The 22107-nt window shown below is 38.7% G+C and overlaps 2 protein-coding genes and 1 non-coding gene across 37 annotated transcripts in view; 2 read left to right on the top strand and 1 right to left on the bottom strand.

Moving 5' to 3' along the window:
• Positions 1-3353, bottom strand: part of SETDB2 (SET domain bifurcated histone lysine methyltransferase 2) — a 47927-nt gene extending 44574 nt beyond the window's left edge. For 4 of the 15 annotated variants that reach the window (XM_009426943.5, XM_063792547.1, XM_063792548.1 and 1 more), the window contains exon 1: positions 2454-2879. The gene's annotated coding sequence lies outside the window, so the exon portion shown is untranslated. Of the gene's footprint in view, positions 1-2453 lie in introns of all 15 variants that reach the window. The other 11 variants (XR_010150706.1, XM_009426946.5, XM_016925717.4 and 8 more) reach the window with 8 other exon arrangements.
• CAB39L (calcium binding protein 39 like) overlaps positions 3189-22107 on the top strand; it is a 137828-nt gene continuing 118909 nt past the window's right edge. For 4 of the 21 annotated variants that reach the window (XR_008538681.2, XM_054664961.2, XM_063792553.1 and 1 more), the window contains exons 1-3: positions 3201-3325; positions 17601-17738; positions 18431-18506. The gene's annotated coding sequence lies outside the window, so the exon portion shown is untranslated. Of the gene's footprint in view, positions 3426-5111; positions 5248-7676; positions 7813-17600; positions 17739-18430; positions 18507-22107 lie in introns of those variants that run through there. The other 17 variants (XR_008538683.2, XM_016925722.4, XM_001154367.6 and 14 more) reach the window with 11 other exon arrangements.
• LOC112205336 (U6 spliceosomal RNA) lies at positions 6404-6513 on the top strand. Its single transcript, XR_002939231.1, has one exon. It is a non-coding gene; the product is annotated as a U6 spliceosomal RNA (small nuclear RNA).

The following is a 22107-nucleotide window of genomic DNA, read 5'->3' as shown; positions in this document are numbered from 1 at the left end:
AAAGCCAAGCAAGAAGCTAAGAGAAAATGTTTTTAACGTATTTTAACAATAGCAACAAAAAGGAGGCATAATTAACCATACACACCAAAGAGACTTCTAAAAATACAGTATCGAGGACACATAAAGAACTTAAACAGGTTTTTAAAAAACTATAGAAATGCATATAAATTATAGGTTAATAAACATAATAGACACTACAATCTTAGATCACAGAATGAAAATTAAAAGTATAATTTGCAGCCATCACTAGGCAAAAATGAAGAAGATAATATCTCATGTTAGTCTAAACTGTAGAGAAACTTAACTCTCATAAACTACCTGTGGAACGTGTAAATTAGTAGAGGTATTTTTGGAGGCAAATTTAGCATGACCTATTAAAACTAAAAATGCTCACAACTTAAAACCAAGCAATTCCACTTTTAGGTATATATCCTCGAGAAATAGCACATGTGCACAAGAAAACACAAAGATTTTCCTTGCAGCATTGTTGTATGGTGAAAAACTGGAAACCTAATGTTCTCAAGAGAATGGCAATAAAATGTGCTATACAGCACATATCAAACAAAATAGGATTTAACAACAAGACCAATAAAAGAGACAAAGAAATGTTTTATATTAACAGATCAATTCAGTCATACACTGGAACACTATGCAGCAGGTAAAAGAAATGATCCATAAATAACATAATGAGCTATAAATAACATGTACAGGCTGCAAAAACAATGTCAAGAAATAAAGCTACAGAATGATGTAGTATGGTATTTTTCCACTAAAAAATTACAAATGTATATATTCACCTATATAGAATATGTAACAGTATTAAAAGGTGTAAGTATTAAAAAACACTTGAAAGCTCTGTACCAAAGTCTCCAGCGGGAGTAGGGAGGGAGAGGAGTGAGGGAACATTCCTTGTACAAAACTTTCAAAGAACGGAGAATTTTTATCATATACGAACTTTCAAGAAGGAAAAATACGGGAAGCTATTCAACTGTTTTTATAAGTATAACCTTGACACGCAAGAAAAAACTCAAGGTCAAAATCTGGATTGTGCTCTTTATCTACAAGGTACCAATTCTGTAAAAGAATGTAAAAGTGTACTTAATTTTTAAAAATTAAGTATATATAAATGTTCAAAAAGGAATTCATTTTAAAGCTTTTTATAGCATATTGTCAAACTCTCTTCCAGAAAGGTTCTACCAATTTATACTTCCACCTAAGCACACTCAGTAATAGTTTTATTTTTTTTTAGACATGAGGTCTATGTTGCCCAGGTTGGTCTTGAACTCTGGGCTCAAGTGATCTGCCAAAGTGCTGGGATTATAAATGTGAGCCACCCACCGCGCACGGCCATAGATTTTTTTTTTTTTTTTGAGACGGAGTCTCGCTCTGTCACCAGTGCAGTGTGCAGGGTGCAGTGGCGTGATCTCGGCTCACTGCAGCCTCTGCCTCCCGGGTTCAAGCGATTCTCCTGCCTCAGCCTCCCGAGTAGCTGGGATTACAGGGGCCCGCCACCACACGCCCGGCTAATTTTTGTGTTTTTAGTGGAGACGGGGTTTCACCATGTTGGCCAGGCTGGTCTTGAACTCCTGACCTCAAGTGATCCGCCCGCCTCAGCCTCCCAAAATGTGAGGATTACAGGTGTGAGCCACCGCGCCCGGCCCATAGCTTTGTTTTTAAGCAGCTCTCACCAGCGTTCACACCTGAAAATTTGAAAACAACTGAACGTGCACAAGTAAAACATGTTTCCTGGAGAAAATCTGCAAAATACAATAAAGCATAAAGGAGAAAATTTAAACACCATCCCATCATCCAGAGACAACTGGTGTTAATATTTCAGAGAGTAAATGGGCTTAAAAAACTTTTTTCCCCTTCTCACTTTTTCATTTTGGTAGAAAAATAATTAAGCCAGTCTGCTTTGCTTCAATGTATGGTTCCTTTTCGTTTCTAAAAACAGGCTTTAAAAACACGTTTACCATTTCCTCTCGGCTCCTTACGTTTTAATTGTAACGACAGAACCACGGGTTAAGTCACGCTTAAGAACCACGGGTTAGTCACGCTTCTAACTACTTCACGTGTTCTTATTTAATCCCCCTAACAGTCATGTGGGTTAAATTAGCAGCTCGTTTGCTGATGAGGAAGCTAAGGCATGTCATACCGTAAGTGGCAGACACAAAATAAGGAACCAGGCAGCATGGTTTCAGAGCCTATGCTTTGGTTACTCCATTTGACCTCTTCAAATTTACTCCTCTCCTTGGCCTCATGTGTTAGTATTTACAGAGCTCACTGCAGGTTTCCACATGCCAAAGAGCACAGTTAATTACACATCTTTCCTTACTTAATTACTTATTGGGCTGTGGCTGATAGCGAGTCAGAAGTGTTACTATCTAATCTGAACTCCGTGATCTTGGATGAATGACTGAACTTGCTGTATTTAAGGGCTCGTGTAATCTTACCTGTGAAATGGGCTAGTGGTTTAACCTTCAAGTTCTGCTTCTGGGTTTTATACTGCTGTCCATTTCCTGCCGCCCCTTTGACAGCCTCAGGTTCCCAGCAGCTTGGGAATCACCTCTCATTAAGGCTGCACCCTGAGACAGACAGGCTGAAATGGAGGTTGGAAACTCAGTGCGCCCGCGGCCCCTTCTGCAGCCAGGACTGCACTTGGGTGCCAGGAGAAGGGAGGCTGCAAGGGCTGGGGTCCAGCCCCTGCTCGGGCGGCCGAGGGCTCCGCGGCGTTTTCAGCTCCTCCGACCTCCCGGCTAGAGGAACTGTCGGGGGCCAGCCACGGCGGTGCCTTGGTTTCACCTGGCTCCGCTGCGTTTTCTATGCCGCCCGCCTGACCTGAGGAGTGAGCTCCGCCAGCTCCGTTGGCAAGGCTGGGTTCCTCCGCGGGTGGGGCTCTCCTCCGACGCCAAGCCGCCCAAACCTCCCGAGCGCAGGTGCCCTCTGGCCGGGAAGTACTTCACCATTTACTAGCCTTCATCTCAACCACAACAGTCCCGCCCCGCCTCTACCGGGGATGAGGGAAGGCGTAACCTCCGCCGGGGACCAGGCCGACCTACCTAAACCGATCACTACATGGGAGGAGTCGGACGCCGGCCGTCCCACCACCCAGCCGGGAGCCCATTGATTGGTCGCACTCCCTACTGGTTCACGCCTCAGAGACTCGGCTCACTTACCGCTGGCACCGCAGTGGCGCCCGAACGCGCCGCCTCCCGATTGACTGCTAGCGCTCTCGGCTTGTCTCGCGCACTCTAGCTGAGCCAATGGAGTTACTCGTAGTCGAGAGGCCGGCATCACTGGAGTGGTGGCGCAGCTGTTTCCTCCGGTAGGTGTGGGGCTGCCATCTTGTGTGTGGCTGGGACTGGGCTTCTTGGGGGTTGAAAACTTACATGGCCGTAGTGGAGGGGTCCGGAGAGAACATTGGGGTAAAGGAGAGGCTTAAGGGAGGAGACCCAGCGCCTTCCCACTTGCGGAAAGGATGGGTTTCCTGGGCCTGAGTCTCATCCCTGGCTAGAGAGAGCGAGGAATGGTGGTGGTGGTGGTGGTGATGGTTGTGGTAGTGGTAATAGTAGGGATCCCAGGTTTTGGTTTGTTGATCATTGTGGGGGCTGGGCGGGGTCTTTGATGCCTTAACATTGGTTCCGGGGAGCTCTTTTAGTAATCTTTGTCTCGCAAAGATTCTGACCATGAACCCCCTTTGACAAAGGAGGCTAGCTGATGAACTGCCTGATTGAGAAAGGAGCAAAGCTAGTAGTGGAAGGGGAGTGCCTCTCTACTATCCTCAGGTTCAGAAGAGACCTCCTCTTCCGTCCTTTTCGAGGGAGCGGCTGCTAAACAGTTTGCTCTTCGCGGGGGTTACTTTACTAAGGCCATCCTTTGGTAATAGTGGGCGTCAAGTTCTGCGTTTGGGCAAAATTGTACATTAGCGGGCAGCCAAGCATTCCTGCAGCTGTCTTTTTTTTTTTTCTTTATTTTAAGCTAGAAAGTGGTGGTCTTGCAGAAACGGGGCGTGAAGGAAGAATTTTGTCAAATCTTGATTTCCCCGATAATGATATGTTGAAGATTATAAATCTCTGGGTCTGCCATGACATGCTTGGTCACTTCATGGAGCAGGAGGAGGCTTTGTTAGGGAAAGCACCTTAATTTCTGAGCTCTTTTTGGGGTAGGAGGAAGAAGACAGGACTTAACCTTGTTTCCCTCCTCCTTTTTTTTTTTTTTTTTTAGCATTGTTGTGGATGGCATTGCATTGTCTTTCATTTGAGGGGAAAATGTATTGGATCTGAAGACCAAGCTGATGAAAGGCTAATATTTTGTGGTAGATTTTAGCAGTTTGACTTGCATGAAAAGAAAGCCGATGTATTATTGCCTTCAGCTTAGATTTCAGTTATTCAAGATTAACTGATGAACAACCTAATCAACAATACATGATAAAGACATCTCGCATCAGGAATACCAAAAAACAAAACAAACAGCAAAATAATTGATGTTTGTTTGTTTTTTTTGAGGTGGAGTCTCTTGTCGCCTATGCTGGAGTGCAATGGTGCAATCTCGGCTCACTGCAACTCTGCCTCCCTGGTTCAAGCGATTCTCCTGCCTCAGCCTCCTGAGTAGCTGGGACTACAGACACCGGCCACCACGCCCAGCTAATTTTTGTATTTTTAGTAGAGATGGGGTTTCACCATGTTGGCCAGGCTGGTCTTGAACTCCTGACTTTAGATGATCTGCCCACCTCCACCTCCCAAAGTGCTGGGATTACAGGTGTGAGCCACCGCACTGGGCCTAATTGATGAATTTGAAATTAATTTTGGGCAGGGATCCATGGCTTAATGTCTGTAAATCCCAGTGCTTTAGGAGTCTAAGGAGGGAGGATTCCTTAAGGCCAGGGGTTCGAGACCAGCCTGAAGAACAGCGAGACCCATGTCTCTACAAAAAAAGCCAAAAAATAGTTGGGTGTGGTGGCATGTGCCTGTAGTCCTAGCTACTGAGGAGGCGGAGATGCGAGTTTTAGGCTGCAGGGAGCCAACCACTGCACTCAGCCTGGGCTACTGTAGAGTGAGATCCCAACTCAAAATAAATATAAAACAAATTTTTAATTCCTTTTTTTATTGCAGAACCTTATAAAACCTAAGTTGCAAGAATTCAGGTATCAATAAAGTGGTGTTGATTTGGTAGCTAAAGTACGTTTAAGGAAAAGTTATCAAGATCAGCTAAAAGATCCTGGGTAAGAAACATCAATAACAGTAGGAGGTCAGTGCTAAATAATAATGCTGTTTAGCATTTAGATACAAATGCTAAGACATTGGTATCTCATTCACGGCATATATTAGATAATATAATTGTTCAATGAGTAAAAGAATCTAGTAATTGGGAGGTATGGATATACCTTTTTTTTTTTTTTTTTAGCCTAATTGAAAAATTATTGTTGAATCTGCTTTCTGGAAAACTTGACTTTCAATTTGGATTAAATTTATTATTGTATCCAATTTAAACATACAAATAATGTTAAGGATAGGTTCGTAATCCTTGGCCTTTACAAAAAAATTTTAAAGACAGAAAATTTGGATAACTAAGGTGAGTCCTCAACAATAATGCTCTATTTGCCATTGTTTTCTTGAAGGCACATAAAATCTTTTTTTTTTTTTTTTTCCTGGAGACAGAGTCTCACTCTGTTGTCCAGGCTAGAGTGTGCAGTGGTGCAATCTCAGCTCACTGCAACCTCTGCCTCCCAGGTTCAAGTGATTCTTGTGCCTGTAGCTGGGACCACAGGTGTGCGCCACCACACCCAGCTAATTTTTGTATTTTTGGTATAGACAGGGTTTCACCATGTTGGCCAGGCTGGTCTCAAACTCCTGACCTCAAGTGATCCGCCCGCCTAGGCCTCCCAAAGTGGGTACAGGCATCTTCTATGTAGTTAAAATTTAAAACTTCAAATCCTTACCTTTCTCTTTTGCCCAGCTGGGTAGCTTCAGTCTCCAAAATGCCTTTCCTTTTCATCTTTTTTCTACTCTCATGGCCACTGCCTCAATTTAGCTACTATTTTTCTTTTTTAAAAAAACATTTTAGGCCAGGCATGGTGGCTTACACTTGTAATCCCTGCAGTTTGGAGGCCGAGGCTGGGATTGCTTGGGCCACGGAGATAGAGACCAGCTGGGCACCGTAGTAAAACGCTGTCTCTACCAAAAATACAAAAGGTTAGCCAGGCATGGAGCCATGTGCCTGTAGTCCCAGCTTCTTGGGAGGCTGAGGTGGGAGGATCACCTGAGCCCAGGAGGTTGAGGCTGCAGGGAGATGTGATTGTGCCACTGCACACAGAGCTAGATTCTGTCTCAAAAAAAACAAAAACAAATTTTTAAATAAAAAACATTTTATCATTTCTAGGAGCCAGGAAATTTAAAAAATCTTAGTGCTCCCTTAGCAGCACATACACTAAAACTGGAACTATACGGAGAAGATTAGCATGGATGGCTCCTCCGCAAAGATTACATGCAAATTTGCAAAGCATTCTGTATTTTAAAAACCAAACATTTATATGATATTGTATTATTGACAAAGCCCACACTCCTCAGTTTGGAATTTCTGTTAGTTAAATTACAGGTTTGGCTACTGTGATGGAGAAATTTAAAAATAATTGTGACCTTAATACAACTTTTTCCAATGGAAAAATATGAGCTGATCAGGTGGCTTTCCTACACACAGTTGTCAGGGGCCCATGCCCCTAGCATATTGCTCTGCCATTCTTATCATGAAGCTCTGTCTTGTGGACCAAGATGACTGCTTCACATCCTATTGTTACATACCACATGCTTAAATTGAAGGGTAAAATGTGTTGTGGTAGGGGACATAATATTTGCAAGTGGTAGTAGGAGTAGGATTTTATTTCACTACCTTAATGTTTTAAAGGTCATTTTTACATTGTCACAGGAAAAACTTTTAAGTAACAGTTATATCACTGCTGTTAGGATTTCATGAGCTTTTAATTGTTCTATTAGGTTCCTGACAGTTATATTGGGGAGAGAGTAGGGTAACTTGTGCCTTTCAAATACTGTGTTTGTGGCTTGTGTTGTTACTTGTAGACCTGGGGCCTACTTTGCACTTTGCATTTCTCTCTGTAGAAATGGTTCCCACCGCCAAAAATCACATTTTTTTTTTTTTTTTGAAACGGGGTCTTGCTCTGTTGCCCAGGCTGGAGTGCAACAGTGTGATCACAGCTCACTGCAACCTCCACCTCCTGGGTTCAAGCAATTCTTCTGCCTCGGCTTCCTGAGTAACTGGGTTACAGTCACCCAGCACCATGCCCAGCTAATCTTTGTATTTTTAGTAGAGACGGGTTTCACCATGTTGGCCAGGCTGGTCTTGAACTCCTGGCCTCACGTGATCCATCCACCCAGCCTCCCAAAGTGCTGGGATTACAGGCATGAGCCACTGCGTCCAGACCACATTCTTTTGAACGTAATTGATGCTTAGATCAACAGCTTCCTCCTTTTTGTTTGTTTGTTTGTTTTCGAGACAAAGTTTCCCTGTCACCTAGGCTGGAGTGCAGTGATGCGATCTTGGCTCACTGTAACTTTGACTTCCTGGGCTCAAGCAATCTTCCCACCTCAGCCTCCCTCGTAGCCGGGACCACAGATGTGTGCCACCATGCTCAGCCAATTAAAATAAATTTTTTTTTTTTGTAGAGACAGGGTCTCCCTGTGTTGCCCAGGCTGGTCTTGATCTCTTGGACTCAAGTGATCCTCCCGTCTCCATCTCCCAACGTGCTGGAATTACAGGCACGAGCCACTGCACCCAGCCGCCTCCTTGAAATATAGACAGGTTTCATTCAATCACAGTCTTTTCTTACTCTATACAGTTGACCCTTGAACAGCATGGGTTTGACCTATTTGGGTCCTCTTAATACACAAAATTTTTTCAATAAATATGTTGGAAAAATTTTTTGAAGATTTGTGACAGTTTGAAAAAACTCACAGATGAGCCATGCAGCCTAGAAATTTTGAAAAAATTTAAAAAAAGATATGAGTGTGTAAAATATATATAGATATTGGTGTATTTTATTTACTACCATAAAATATACATAAATCTCTTATAAAAAATTAAAATTTACCAAAACTTACACAAATGCAGATTGTACTTGGCGCCATTTATAGTGAAGAGAAATGTAAAGTGTAAGGATGCAGTATTAAACTGTAACTGCGTAAATGACTGCAGTACATAGTAAATAACTGTAGTACTTACTGTATTACCATAATAATTTCGTAGGTCTCTCTGGTTACTATTGTAGTGAAGTGAAGTGCTGTGAGTATCTGCTTAAAAAGCCCTGTGTTGCTGATCATCTCCATGTGAACAGTTCATCTCTCCAGTAAATTGTGCATGGCAATGTAAAGTGATCTTGCTGTTCTCACATATTTTTCGTGGTTAGTGCAATACCATAAACCTTGAACACCATGGGACCCATACAAAGTACCTCTAGTGATGTTGGAAGTCCCTGCAAGAAGCAGAGAAAAGTCATGACATTAAAAGAAACAGTTTAAATGCTTCATATGTATTGTAGATTGAGGTCTGAAGCTGCTTTTGCCTGCCATTTCAAGATAAATGAATCTAGCATAAGGATCATTGTAAAAAAAAAAAAAAGAAAGAAAAGAAATAAGAAAAAAAAGATAATTCGTGAAGCTGTGGTTACACCTGCAGATGTGAAAATGTTCCATATTTTGCAAAATGCAAAATGTGTTAATATTATCAGTAAGGCTTCCAGTTGGCTTCCAGTCAACAGTAGGCTATTAGTTACTGGGGGAGCAGGAGACTGCATGGGGTAGGGAGTGTATGTACCTCTAATCCCCATTGTTGTTCAAGGGTTTGCTCTACTCAAATTCTTAATGTATGCATATTTTATAATGTGAGAAACAAAATAACTCCTTCTTGGGAGGCAGTACTCCTTCTGGAGTCTAACAAAGTGTTTTATATGCAGTCGACATTTGATAAATGTTTGCTCATTTGAAGTATATTTCAAGTTGAATAAAGAATTGAGTGAGAAGCTGCCAGAGTAGGCCTATTAGGCTTTACATGAAAAGTGTGTAATCTATACTTTTGGACAATGTGCTCATCTCTTACAAATCAACAAATAAAAACATCAATACCCTGATAGAAAATGAACAAACTACATAAATAAGCTCATGATAACAGAACAAGAACAAATGGCTTACATAAAAAACCATTGTAATTAAAGAAATAATGAAATTATTTCGTAAACCTCTATAAAATAATATAGTATGTGATATAGGGAGATAGAAATCCTTAGTCACTGTTTGTACAAAAGTACACTTGTATAACTTTTTCAGAAAGCAATTTGTCAAAATGCATCGAGAAACAAAAGTTCATATACCTTTTGACCTTTTCTAAGAAACTTGTAAGGAAATAGAGATAGAATCAAAGCTTTATAATCACAGTGTAATTTTGTACTTGTGAAAAATTGGAAATCACAAATATCTAATGGTAGAAGAATGGTTTTATAAATTATGACACATCCCATCATTATATTTTTCAGCCTTTTAAAAGGAACATTTTCAAAGAGTAGTGGCATAGGCTGTTGAATGACATAGGAAAGTGTTTACCATTTTGTGTTAAATGAAAAAAGTATAGAATAGTCATTGGGAAAATGCAAATTAAAACCACCGTCATTGGAAAAACGCAAATTAAAACCACAGTGAGATACTACACAACCTCTTACTCAGAATGTCAAAACAAACAATACATTTCCTGGCAAGGATGCAAAACAAGGAGAAACCTTAGTCTTGCTGGTGAGACTGCAAATAGTACAGCCACCTAGAAGACAATTTGACAGTTTATTATAAAATTAATCATATCCTTATCACATGATCTGGCAAGCCCACTCTAGATTGAAATTTACCACCAAGATAAGAGAGTTCCAGTAGTTTTTCATCCTTGTCAGCACTTGGCATTATCAGTTAAAATATTTAGCCTTTATATGAGGTATGATGGGGTATCTCATTGTGGTTTTAATTTCCCCTTTGATGATTGTATGCTTCTCTGATGAAAAGTGAAATGAAAACCTATATTGGCTGCTCTGCAAATACAGCGATTTTATTTGTAATGGCCAAAACTGGAAACAACCAGATTCCACTAGGAAATAGATTTTTTTAAACTCCAGCATGTCCATACAGTGTAACATAGGAACCTCCTTTTTATTTTCTTTAGAGATGGGATCTCGCTATGTTGCCCAGGCTGGAATACAGTGGCATGATCACAGCTTGCTTCAGCCTTGACCCCCCAGGCTCAAGTGAACCTCCCTCCTCAGCCTCAAGAGTAGCTGGGACTATAGATATGTGCCACCATGCCTGGCTAATTTTTTGGAGAGATGGCATCTTGCTATGTTGCCCAGGCTGGTCTCAAACTCCTGGACTCCAGTGATCCTCCTGCTTTGGCTTCCTGAAGTGCTAGCATTATAGGCATAAGCCACTGTACCTAGCCTGGAACCTCCTTTTAGTATATAGTTATATAAATATATGGGAAAAGGGAATATATATATATATGTGTATATATATATGTATGTATATATATGTGTGTATATATATATGTATGTATATGTATATACACTAAATCATTATAAGAAAGTCATCAAAATAAGCCATATAACATTGCACGAGATTATGAAAACATACCCCAAAAATGTGGCCACAAAGCAGATGAAAATGACAATCTAAATATTTCAGAGTAAGCTAAGAGAATTTAAGGAAAAGATGAAATCTTTGAAAGAACCACATAAATCAGAAATAAGAGCTCAGACATGAGATACGTAGGAAGTTCTAGCCAGAGCAATCAGGCAAGAGAAACAAAAGGCATCCACATAGGAAAAGAAGTCAGACTATCTCTCTTGGCTGATGGTCTGATTGTATACCTAGAAAACCCTAAAGACTCCACCAAAGGCTCTTGGAACTGATAACTTCAGTAAGTTTCAGGATACAAACTCTGTACAAAAATCAGTAGCGTTTCTATACCAATAATGTTGGAGCAGAGAGCCAAATCAAGAATGCAGTCCTGTTTACGATAGCCATACACACACACACACACACACACACACACACACACACACACACAGAGCCTAGGAATACCTCTAACCAAGGAAGTGAAAGATCTCTACAAGAACTACAAGACACTGCTGAAAGAAATCATTGATGACACAAACAAATGGAAAAACACTTCATGCTCATGGATTGGAAGAATCAATATCATTAGAATCGCCATACTGCCCAAAACAATCTACACATTCAAGTGCTACTGAATGTGTAGCTTGTTTCAAATTATACTTTGAGGCTACAGTAACCAAAAAAGCATGGTACTGGTGCAAAAACAGACGTATAGGCCAATGGAGCAGAATAGAGAACCCAGAAATTAAGCTGTACACCCACAGCCATCTGGTCAACAAAATTGACAAAAAGAAGCAATGGAGAAAGAACTTCCTATTCAATAAATGGTGCTGGGATAACTGGCTAGCCATGTGTGTAAGACTGGGCTTCTACCTTACACCACATACAAAGCTGGACTTCTACCTTACACCACATACAAAAATCAATTCAAGATGGATTAAAGATTTAAATGTAAGAACTCAAACTGTAAGAATCCTAGGAAAAAATCTAGGAAACGTTCTGGACATCAGCCTTGGGAAAGAATTTATGACTAAGTCTTCAAAAGCAATTGCAGCAAAAACAAAAGTTGACAAGTAGGACCTAATTAAACTAAAGAGCTTCTGCACAGTAAGAGAAACTATTAACAGAGCAAACAGATAACCTGCAGAATAGGAGAAAATATTTGCAAACTATGCATCTGACAAAGGTCTAATATCCAGAATCTATAAGGAAGTTAATTCAACAAGCAAAAAAAAAAAACCATTAAAAAGTGGTCAAAAGACATCAACAGACACTTCTCAAAAGAACAAGTGGCCAATAAACAGATGAAAAAATGTTCCACATCACTAATCATCAGAGAAATGCAAATCAAAACCATAATGAGACATCATCTCACACCAGTCAGAATGGCTCTTACTAAAAAGTCAAAAAACAACAGATGTGGGCAAGGCTGCAGAGTAAAGGGAGCACTTACACACGGTTGGTGGGAATGTAAATTAGTTCAGCCACTGTGGAAATCAGTTTGAAAGTTTCTCAAAAAGCTCAGAACTACCATTTGACCAGCAATCCCATTATTGGGTGTATAGCCAAAAGAAATTGTTCTACCAAAAAGATACGTGCAGTCATATGTTCATCATAGTGCTAGTCACAATAGCAAAGATGTGGAATCAACCTATGTGTCCATCAGGGATAGATTGGTTACATATGAACCCTGGAATACTATGCAGGGAAGGAATGCAATAAGGGTTGAAAAACTAACTGTTGAGTACAATGCCCAGTACCTGGATGACAGGATCTGTCATACTCCAGACTTCAGCGTCACACAGTATACCCATGTAACAAATCTGCACATGTACCCCCAAATCTAAAAGAAAACTTGAAATTATAAAAAAGTAAATAAAATTCACCTCTTTCTATGTTTTCAGGGGAAAAAAAGAAATGAGATGGCTAGACCATAGAAGGAGGTGCAATGAGAGCAGACAAAACTCAATAAAAGATTAAGAAAAAGACAGTTTAAAGTGATGATTGCATTAGAAACCAAGAGTGAATATACATCACAGAAAGTACAATAAGAAAAATGGAAAAATGAAGAAAATAAAAAGATTTTTAAAAAGGAGTCAAGAGGTGACAAGACAGGCAAAGAGAGCCAGAATAAATATAAACGGAGTTCCCCAAATGTAAGCCCAAGGATAGTGGTGATGTTTATGTAACACTGAATATACTTAATGCCACTTATTGAATACTTTAAAACAGTAAATTTTATGTTACTTATTTTACTACAGTAAAACAAAGCAAGCAAAAGCAATGGACCAGAACAACTATTAGGACTGTAATTCAAGAACGCTTAACATTAAAGTAGGTTTAAATGTAACATATGTTGAAAGGCATACTGTAAACCTGGAGAAATCAACCCACAACAGTTAACACTGAGATGTGGTCCTGTAAAATTGTTGGATTTTTAAAAATAAACCCTTCTTGCATTGATGGGGGAAATAAAAAGAGCAGGTCACTTGCAAAGAAAATCAGATTGGATTTTTGGTGGCAACATTTTATGTCAGATATTAAGAAAGTATTTATTCAAAGAAATAAAATAATTCCTGTCTCACCAAACTACCCTTCAAGAATTCAGGGCATTGACAAACATTTATAAACATGAAATAATTCAAGGAAAATGGCTATAATTGTTCCCATGAATCCTTCTGAAGCGTATACTAGAGAACAAATTTCAGACAACCAAGAAATGATTGGAAAATCTTCAACATAAGGTCAGGTGGTGAGCAAATCAAATAAATTTTGTGTGTAGCATCAAGATTAAAAGATGAGGATAATGATGATAGAATAGTATATAAATATTACATGGTCTGACATTGTAGAAATAATATAACCCGCAAAAAAATGGGAGGAAAAGAGGAGGGTGAATGAGAAGTAGAATAAGGTTGTTTGCCTCTTAGGCATTAGCTGGGAGAAAAAAGCCCTTGAAGCTGACAGGTGGAAGCTTAAACATACTCAGAAGTGCAAGATAGAACACTAATAAAAATAATACCAGCTGGACACGGTGGCTGATGCCTGTAATCTCAGCACTTTGCGGGGCTGAGGCAGGAAGATTGCTTGAGCCCAGAAGTTTGAGACCAGCCATCCTGGGCAACATGGCGAAAGCTCGTCTCTTAAAAAAAATAAAAAAAATAAAAAAATTAACTGGGCGTAGTGGCACACACCTGTAGTCCCAGGTACTTAGGAAGCTGAGAGAGGTCAGAGGATCTTTTGAACGCAGGAGGTCAAGGCTACAGTGAGCTGTGATTGTGCCACTGCACTCCAGCCTGGGCAACAGAGTGAGACCCTGTGTCAAAATAATAATAATATTAAATAATAACCAGCAATTTGCAGGGAAGCTTAAATTTCGCTTCTGAAGGTTTGATAACTGAGTTGGCTGAACTAAACTAACAGTAGGTTAACAAGAGAAAACCCATACAAATTTATTGATATGTAAGCATACATTAATAGCTAGCAAAATGTCTATGGGCATGCAGGGAAATCAACACTGCAGTCTAGCAGAATCCATGGAGAAGTGGGAAGCAAGGTGGAGACTGTAAAAAAAGAGGAGAGGTTGCAGGACCTAGGGGTAGCAGAATACAGATAATTCCCAGAAAGAGAAAGCCCCACCCTGAATAGAGAAGTGAGAAGAGGTGTAAGATCCATTAGACAAAATAAGAGACTTGAAAGAAAATGAGACCAAAGACGCAGTCTCATGAAAGTACTGCTTCTGGGGAAAGGAAAGAGGGTGCCTTGGAAGGGTCACCATCTACCTGGAGGCTTGGTGATAAAGAGAAGAGGTAGTAGCAATTAAGGATCTTGGTGAACCAGAATAGAAAATAGATACTCATTTCTCCCACCCAAAAAGGAGTCATTAATTAAAAACAAACAAACAAAAAAACACTTTATTAGGTACTATTTACCAAGAAATCCAGTTAAGTCATCTAAATTCCTTGCTTCTGCCTATACACAACTATATCTGGTTTAGGAAAAATAAAATACTTCAAGATGAACAGAAGATGGCAGGCAACATCCATATAAAGTTACTTTAGCTGGAAAACAAAATGATAGTCAAAACATTTCAACTGGGCTGGGCACAGTGGCTCACAGCTGTAATCCCAGCCCTTTGAGAGGCCAAGGTGGGTGGATCACTTGAGCCCAGGAGTTCGAGCCCAGCCTGGGCACTATAGTGAGACCTAGTCTCTACAAAAAATAAGGAAAAAAGTTTTTAAAAAATTTTAGCTGATGAAAAGTCTTCCCGAAACATCCAACTATAGCACTAAAGAAAACTACAGCACAGTACTCCTACCAGAATTTAAAATATCCTTAAACTAACATTTGTAGAGATAAAAAGTCTCAAATCCAAATTCAAAACTGCAAAACAAATGAACAAAAAGAGGAAGATATGAAAAGTGAATTTACTGAACTCAGGAAATAAAATGAATCAAAAGAAAAATCAGCTTTTAAAATGAAGTTAAAGCCAGATGCAGTGGTGCATGCCTGTAGTTCCAGCTATTTGAGAGGCTTGAGCCCAGGAGTTTGAGGCCAGCCTGGGCAATATAGAGAGACTCCTGTCTCAAAAAAAAAAAAAAAAAAAAAAAGTCATAAAGAAAGAAATGAAGCTAAATTCCAAGGTACATAAGAAAAGATTGGACTGAATATAAGGAGCATTGAGAAAAGGTATGAAAACAACCAAGAGAATGAAAATTAAATGAAGAAAGGTTAAAAAGTAATAGAAAGTGATTGATATAGAAAAGAAGTAAAAGTAGAGTTCCTAAGAAGAAAAAAACAATAGCAAAGCTAATAGTTAAGTTTCAATCCATGAAAACATTCTGGAAATAAGAGATGACTCCAATCTACAAGTTGAAAAGGCTCATTGTGTACTGGGAAAATTGATCCAGAATGGTCAGTTCCAAGTCATGTCCTAGTAAAACAGTTGGACTTTCAAAATGATGAAGAAAGATTCCTCTGGGCTTCCAGACAGAAAGGAGAGGTTAGCAACAGACTTCTAAACAGCAACATACAAAGCAAAACAGCCATGGAAGAACATGTTTAAAGTCTACGAAAGTATAAGCCAAAGATTTTATAACTATGACTCATTCTTAAAGAAAAACCATGATAAATCCTACTATATTAATAAAAAAGTATTTAAATAGTGAAAAATGCCACGAGCAAAGTCAAAAGGCAAGCGACAAAGCGGGGAAAAATATTTGGACTTATATCACAAAGAGCTAACCTCCTGGATGAAAACACCTTCGTAAAATTCCAGGCAAGTAAGACCATCAACCCAGTAGGAAAATGGGCCAAAGATATGAAAAAGAAATGCACATGACAGACATATAAAAGATGTTCCAGACTGGGCGTGGTGGCTCACACCTATAACCCTAGCACTTTGGGAGGCCAAGGCGGGCAGATCACTTGAGGTCAGGAGTTTGAGACCAGCCTGGCCAACATGGTGAAACCCCACCTCTACTAAATATACAAAAATTAGCCGGGCGTAATGGTGAGCACCTATAATCCCAGCTACTGGGGAGGCTGAGGGAGGAGAATTGCTTGAACCTGGGAGGCGGAGGCTGCAGTGAGCCCAGATCATGCCGCTGCACTCCAGCCTGGGCAACACAGCAAGACTTCATCTCAAAAACAAAATAAAAGATGTTCCACCTTCAGTCATACAAAGAAAAATATAAATTAAAGCTATGTTAACGCATTTCTCAACAAAATCCAAAAGTTATACAATAGGCCCTGTAGACTGTGGGGAAATAGGCACTTTGATACATTGCTGGTAAAGATACATAAGCATAAACTGCATGGGAGGGAATAGTCAAAGGGAGGTTAGTCATAGCAGCATATTACTTGCATTTGCAAAAGATTGGAAATAACTAAAATGCCCATTAATAGAGAACTGATTGCATAAACTAAGGTGCATCCAGACAGTACAACAGTCTGCAGGTAGATTGTGCCCCTTCCAAGTCACCGTCTTTCCATAGAGGTCATAAAAAAGAAGGGAGAAAGTCTCTATATACCAATAGAGAATGATCTGTAGAATACAATAGGAAGTGGAAAAAACAAAGGCATGGAAAAGTATGCAATGTATCTGCAGAAGGAAGGAGCAAGGTAAAGGTGCCAACAACAGAAGAGAGATTTCTCTAAATGGAAGTTGTTTCTATAGTTTTAACCCTAAATCATCATGTATGTCTACATATTCAAAAGTGGGATTAAATAAAAAAGTAGAATGAAAGAAAAATCTGAAAAGGAAATGAAACAAGTTTACACATCTATATCGCATTTTGGTGACATAACCACACACGAAAAGGAACAAATTCTAGTGGCTCTAGAACATAGATTTTGAAATGTACTTTCTTGGTGGGATATATTCAGTAGTAGTAGTATTGATGTACTGCTATTTTGAAAGCATTAAGCGTTGCAAAATGTTTTTATTTTTTATTTTTTTTAATTTTATTTTTGTAGAGACGAGGTGCCACCATATTGCTCAGGCTGGTCCCAAACTCCCAGGCTTAATCCTCCTGCCTCGGCCTCCCAAAGTGCTGGGATTACAGGCACGAGCCAGTACACCTGGCCTAAAATGTTGATAGTTGTTGGACAAAACCATAAAATTTATCAAGGCTATAATGTAAGAAAATGTAGTCTGGAAATTCGTTTGACTGAGTAAAGTGAAAATGAAGCATAAAATTACACAGGAAAGCTAACATAATAGAGTTTGTGTTATATGGTAGGCACTTTGCTGACACTATATATATATGCTATATCATTTGTTTCTTGCAGCTGTACATTGAGACCCATCTTATTTTCCCACTAGGTTCAGAGAGATTAAAAATTTGCTTCAGATTAGCCAGTTACTAAGTAGAAGATTGAGATTTAAACCCAGATTGATGTGACTCCAAAGCCTGTGCTGTTTTTCCTACATTATTGCAGGATATCCATCAAATATTGAGAAGAAAGAATATCAGGAGCAAAGTGTTCTAAGTTGCTGCTCAGAACGTAAAGATGCGAACCCCAAATCAGTGGTTTATTCATTCTTCAAGCAAGAGCAATGCACTAGAGGAGAGAAGTGTAAGTTTTCTCTTATTTCTGATGGGGAAACAAACACACGCATACACACTCTTGTGATGGAGATAGATTTTCCAGAAATTGTCGCTGGTGACTGAAATTAGTAAAGGTGTGAACTAAAAGTGGTGGAGTAGAAAAGAAAAAATCTAGCAGGCATGAGTTTTCATGATGTTGTTAAAAGCAAGAAACCCTTCAAAGCTTCCCTTTATGACCCTTCAGTGCTCTTGTATGTTTTGTGCTATGAAACAATAGAAATATGAAAGAGCTAAATTTTTACTGAACATCTAAGGGGAAGAAAGCATCCTTCAGTCAGGAAAGCCTTCCCACAGCCCTTTTGTAAACACCGACCTTTAAGATACTAATTTAAATAAATTGTGTTTCTTCCTTTTGAAGATGGGGGCTGTTGGAGATTTCAGAGGTACTAGAACCCCCTTTACCCAAACTAACGCTTTATGCTTCCACCGGTTTCCCTTGATGATAAATATATTTTTCATTCAGTTCAATACTACTGTTTGAAAGGTCTGCCACTTGAGTTATTGGGATATGAAAATTTACCTGTTTTAATTTGATGTATTAGTATTTGATTATGATGGAAATTTAATTTGTAATTCTGTATACCTGAAAGCAATAAGAAAATATGTTGGATTTACCATAAAGACTTTAAAAATTAATTCTAAAGCTTTTCTTTTTGTCAGAAGCTGTGGTGATCAGTGACTTTGGTGAAAGCTAAGAAGGTTCACACAAATTTGCAAATGATATACAACTTCTAAGGTAAGCTAGTATGATGACTCAATCAAGATTTTAAGTGCTCTTGACAGACGTGTAGACTATACTCAACATACCAAAATAAAATGTATCAGGAATAAATATAATATTGTATTTAAATTTTATAAAGCAGTTGCAGAAATAGTAGACTGATTTGTAGCAATATGATAGACTAGAGAGCCTGAATTCCTCCCTCCACCAAACATGTAAAGTACTAGATTCAGTATAAAAAATATCCTTTAACATGAATGGATGAGCCCATTAAGAAAATAAGGGAAACTTTCTGGGGCTAGAAACAAAACAAGTATAATATATCCTGTGAGATAAGCAGGTGCTGAAGTCATTGAATACTTTGGGGGCATCCATGGATTTCTGTTGGCATTGAAGCTTTGTGTAAGGAGCAGGATGAGGACTAGAGAAAAAGATCCCTGGGTCCCATATAAAGGTAAGAAGCCTGATCAGAGACCATCTTGCAAAGATATTCAGTTCTGGGTAGACTTAAAATCTTCCCTAATAATTCTTGGTTATCAGCTTACATTCACTTGAATTTGGGGCCTTAATTTACACAATTTTTATAGTTTCTAAAACTCCGCAAGTGGAGGATTTTAATTTAAATTGGACCTCAGTCTGTAATACTCTCAGGTACCTTGTAAGAACAATAAAAAAATCCTCCATGGAGGAATGTACGATCAATGCATTCATCAAATAATTGTAGTTAAAATTCTAACAAATAAGCTCATACACATTTTTTAAAATTACAAAATGTAACAAGGGAGAAAACATCAAAACACCAAGAGCAAGAGTCAGCAGAAACAGCAAACAACTGAAAGAGATCTATAGAGATTTTGATTATTAGAAATATACATTACATGAAATAAATATGTTTATGGCCAGTTGCAGTAGCTCACACTTATAATCTCAGCACTTTGGGAGACTGAGGCAAGAGGATCGCTTGAGCCCGGGAGTTCAAGACCAGCCTGGGCAATACAGTGAAACCGTGTCTCTACAATAAATAGAATTAGCTGGGTATGGTGGTGCGTACCTCAGGAGGCTGAGGTGGGAGGATTGCTGGAGCCTGGGGGTCAACGCTGCAGTGAGCCATGGTCACACCACTGCACTCCAGCCTGGGCAACAGATCGAGAGCTTGTATGTATGTCTAAATATGTACATATGTACATAGTTTAATATGTTCAATAAATAAAATAGGGATTATAAAATAAATAAAGAGTAAGGGGCTATAAAGTGACCAGGTACCTTAAAAAAAGAATTGGCAAGAAATAAATACTCGTTTTTTTGTTGTGCTTTTACTCAGCTTAGTTATTTTGAGATTTATCTGTATTGTCTGTAATGTATATCAAGTTTATTCCTTTTTATTGCCAAGTAGTATGTCACTTTATGAATATACCACAATTTGTTTATCTATGCTGTGTAGATGGAGATTAATTTTTTCTAATTTTTAGCTAATACAGATAAAGATACTATGAATATTCGTGTATAAGTTTTTATATGGACATATGCATTTTTTTCTTTTGAGTGAATTCCTAGGAATGGAATGGTAGGTAGATTTTTTTTATTTTTTGTTTTTTATTTTATTTTTTATTTTTTATTTTTTTTAAGACAGAGTCTCACTCTGTTGTCCAGGCTGGAGTGCAGTGGTACAATCTTGGCTCACTGCAACCTCCACCTCCCAGGTTCAAGCAATTCTCCTGCCTCAGCCTCATAAGTAGCTGGGATTACAGGAGTGTGCCACCAAGCCCAGGTAATTTTTAAATTTTTAGTAGCAACGGGGTTTCACCATGGTGGCCAGGCTGGTCTGGAACTCCTGACCTCAAGTGATCCACCCGCCTTGACCTCCCAAAGTGCTGGGATTACAGACGTGAGCCACCACGCCCAGCCTTTTTTTATTTTTTAAGAAGCCACTAAAACCGTTTTCCAAAGTAGTTATTAACAGGTAATTGAATAACAAAATTGTGGTATATCTATACAATGGAATACTCCTCAGCAATATTTGTAACAAAGTGGATGAACCCCTGAACAATTATGCTATGTGAAAGAAGCCAGACAAAAAAGAATATATTACACTTCTTAAAAGTTCTGAAAAATATAAGTGCTGTATTGCAATGGAAGCATATCAAATGCAGAGGAGACAACAAGGAAAGGGAGGAAAGGAATTCAAAGGGACAGGAAAGATTTAGGAGGTTCACTATCTTGATGTGATGATGGTTTCACAGGTAAATACACATATGTCCAAACTTTTTGAGTTGTACGCTTTAAATATGTGCAGCTTATTGTTAATTATTTCTTAACAGAACACTTTTTAAAGAAACAAAGCCAGAAAATAGAAACAGTGAATAGAGGAACATGTCTTGATAATAATTCATGTGAAAGGCTTGCAGATTGAGTTTCTATTTGGATTATATGACTATTAAGCCTTTCAGTGCAATTCTATGAAAATAGGAAGAGAACAGGTATGACACTTGCGGTATTAACAGGAATTACGAATTAGGATTCAAAGATTTGATAACATCAGCAAAGATAGCCTTAGGCAGCCATGTCAATACCAGTCTCACCTCCAGATCAGAAACATCCAGACCCTGAGACCAGACAACTCACCTAGAGTGTACTTGAGAAAAAGTTTAATCTCTAGGATAAAATAAGAAATAACTAAAATCATTAACTTCCTAAATAAAGGAGAGTGGGAGTACCACATAACAAGCACAGGAAGCTAAAAAACTCTTGAAAATGATTGGTGAAAAAAGAAATGTATAGTTAGTAGGAAGAATTAATTGAAAAAGGGGAAAAACCCAGTAACTTTTTTCCCTGCCCTATACGCCAGTGGCTGACCAGTGCCCCTTCTGAATGACCCATTTGTCTTCTAAAATAGATAATGTTAGAGCACTTTCAATTAGGTTATAGCCACCTTGTATGGGTCTGGGAGCTGTTTTGTCTCTTTTAGGTAATGTTTACGTATGCCTTACCGATTTCCTATGGCAAATTTTATAGTTAAATTCACAGCATTTATATTATTTCTAGTAGTTCCACATTATTTGGGTTATCTTAATCCGCCCAACTATCTATAGCAGTTAGCAGCATGCAAAAGGGCATCTTTAGTTAAGTGCAATTTTTGAATTGTGCAACTAAATTTAAATTGAATATCATAGATCAAAATAAACCCCAGGCTGATTAAAAGGAGAATAAGTATTATAGCTGGTAGCATGTTTATCAACTTTTTGGACAGCTAGTAACTTTTCCATTTTGGAGTGAAAAAACAAAACAAAACACTGAAGAGCATTTTATAGAATAGAATTATTATATAACTTTTTTTGTACAAATGAATGTTGGTTAAACCAAAATAAAAAAGGTAACATTAGAAGAAATATTTGAACCAAATAACAAAGCATGTTTATGAGAAATAACTTATTAAATTTTATAAGAAAAATCTCAAGACTATAGTAAATGAAATACAGATATGAATTTATAGTTCTCATAAGAACAAAGTGAAAAACACAAAAAGGAGTGTTCAATCCCACAAGTAATCAAATAAATGCAAATTAAAACTATAAGAGAACATTTTATCTCATTCTAAATAAGCAAGAATTCAACGAGG

This window comes from Pan troglodytes, chromosome 14 (assembly GCF_028858775.2).
Source record: "Pan troglodytes isolate AG18354 chromosome 14, NHGRI_mPanTro3-v2.0_pri, whole genome shotgun sequence".
Classification (NCBI taxonomy): domain Eukaryota; kingdom Metazoa; phylum Chordata; class Mammalia; order Primates; family Hominidae; genus Pan; species Pan troglodytes.
This window is presented reverse-complemented; position numbering and strand designations above follow the sequence as displayed.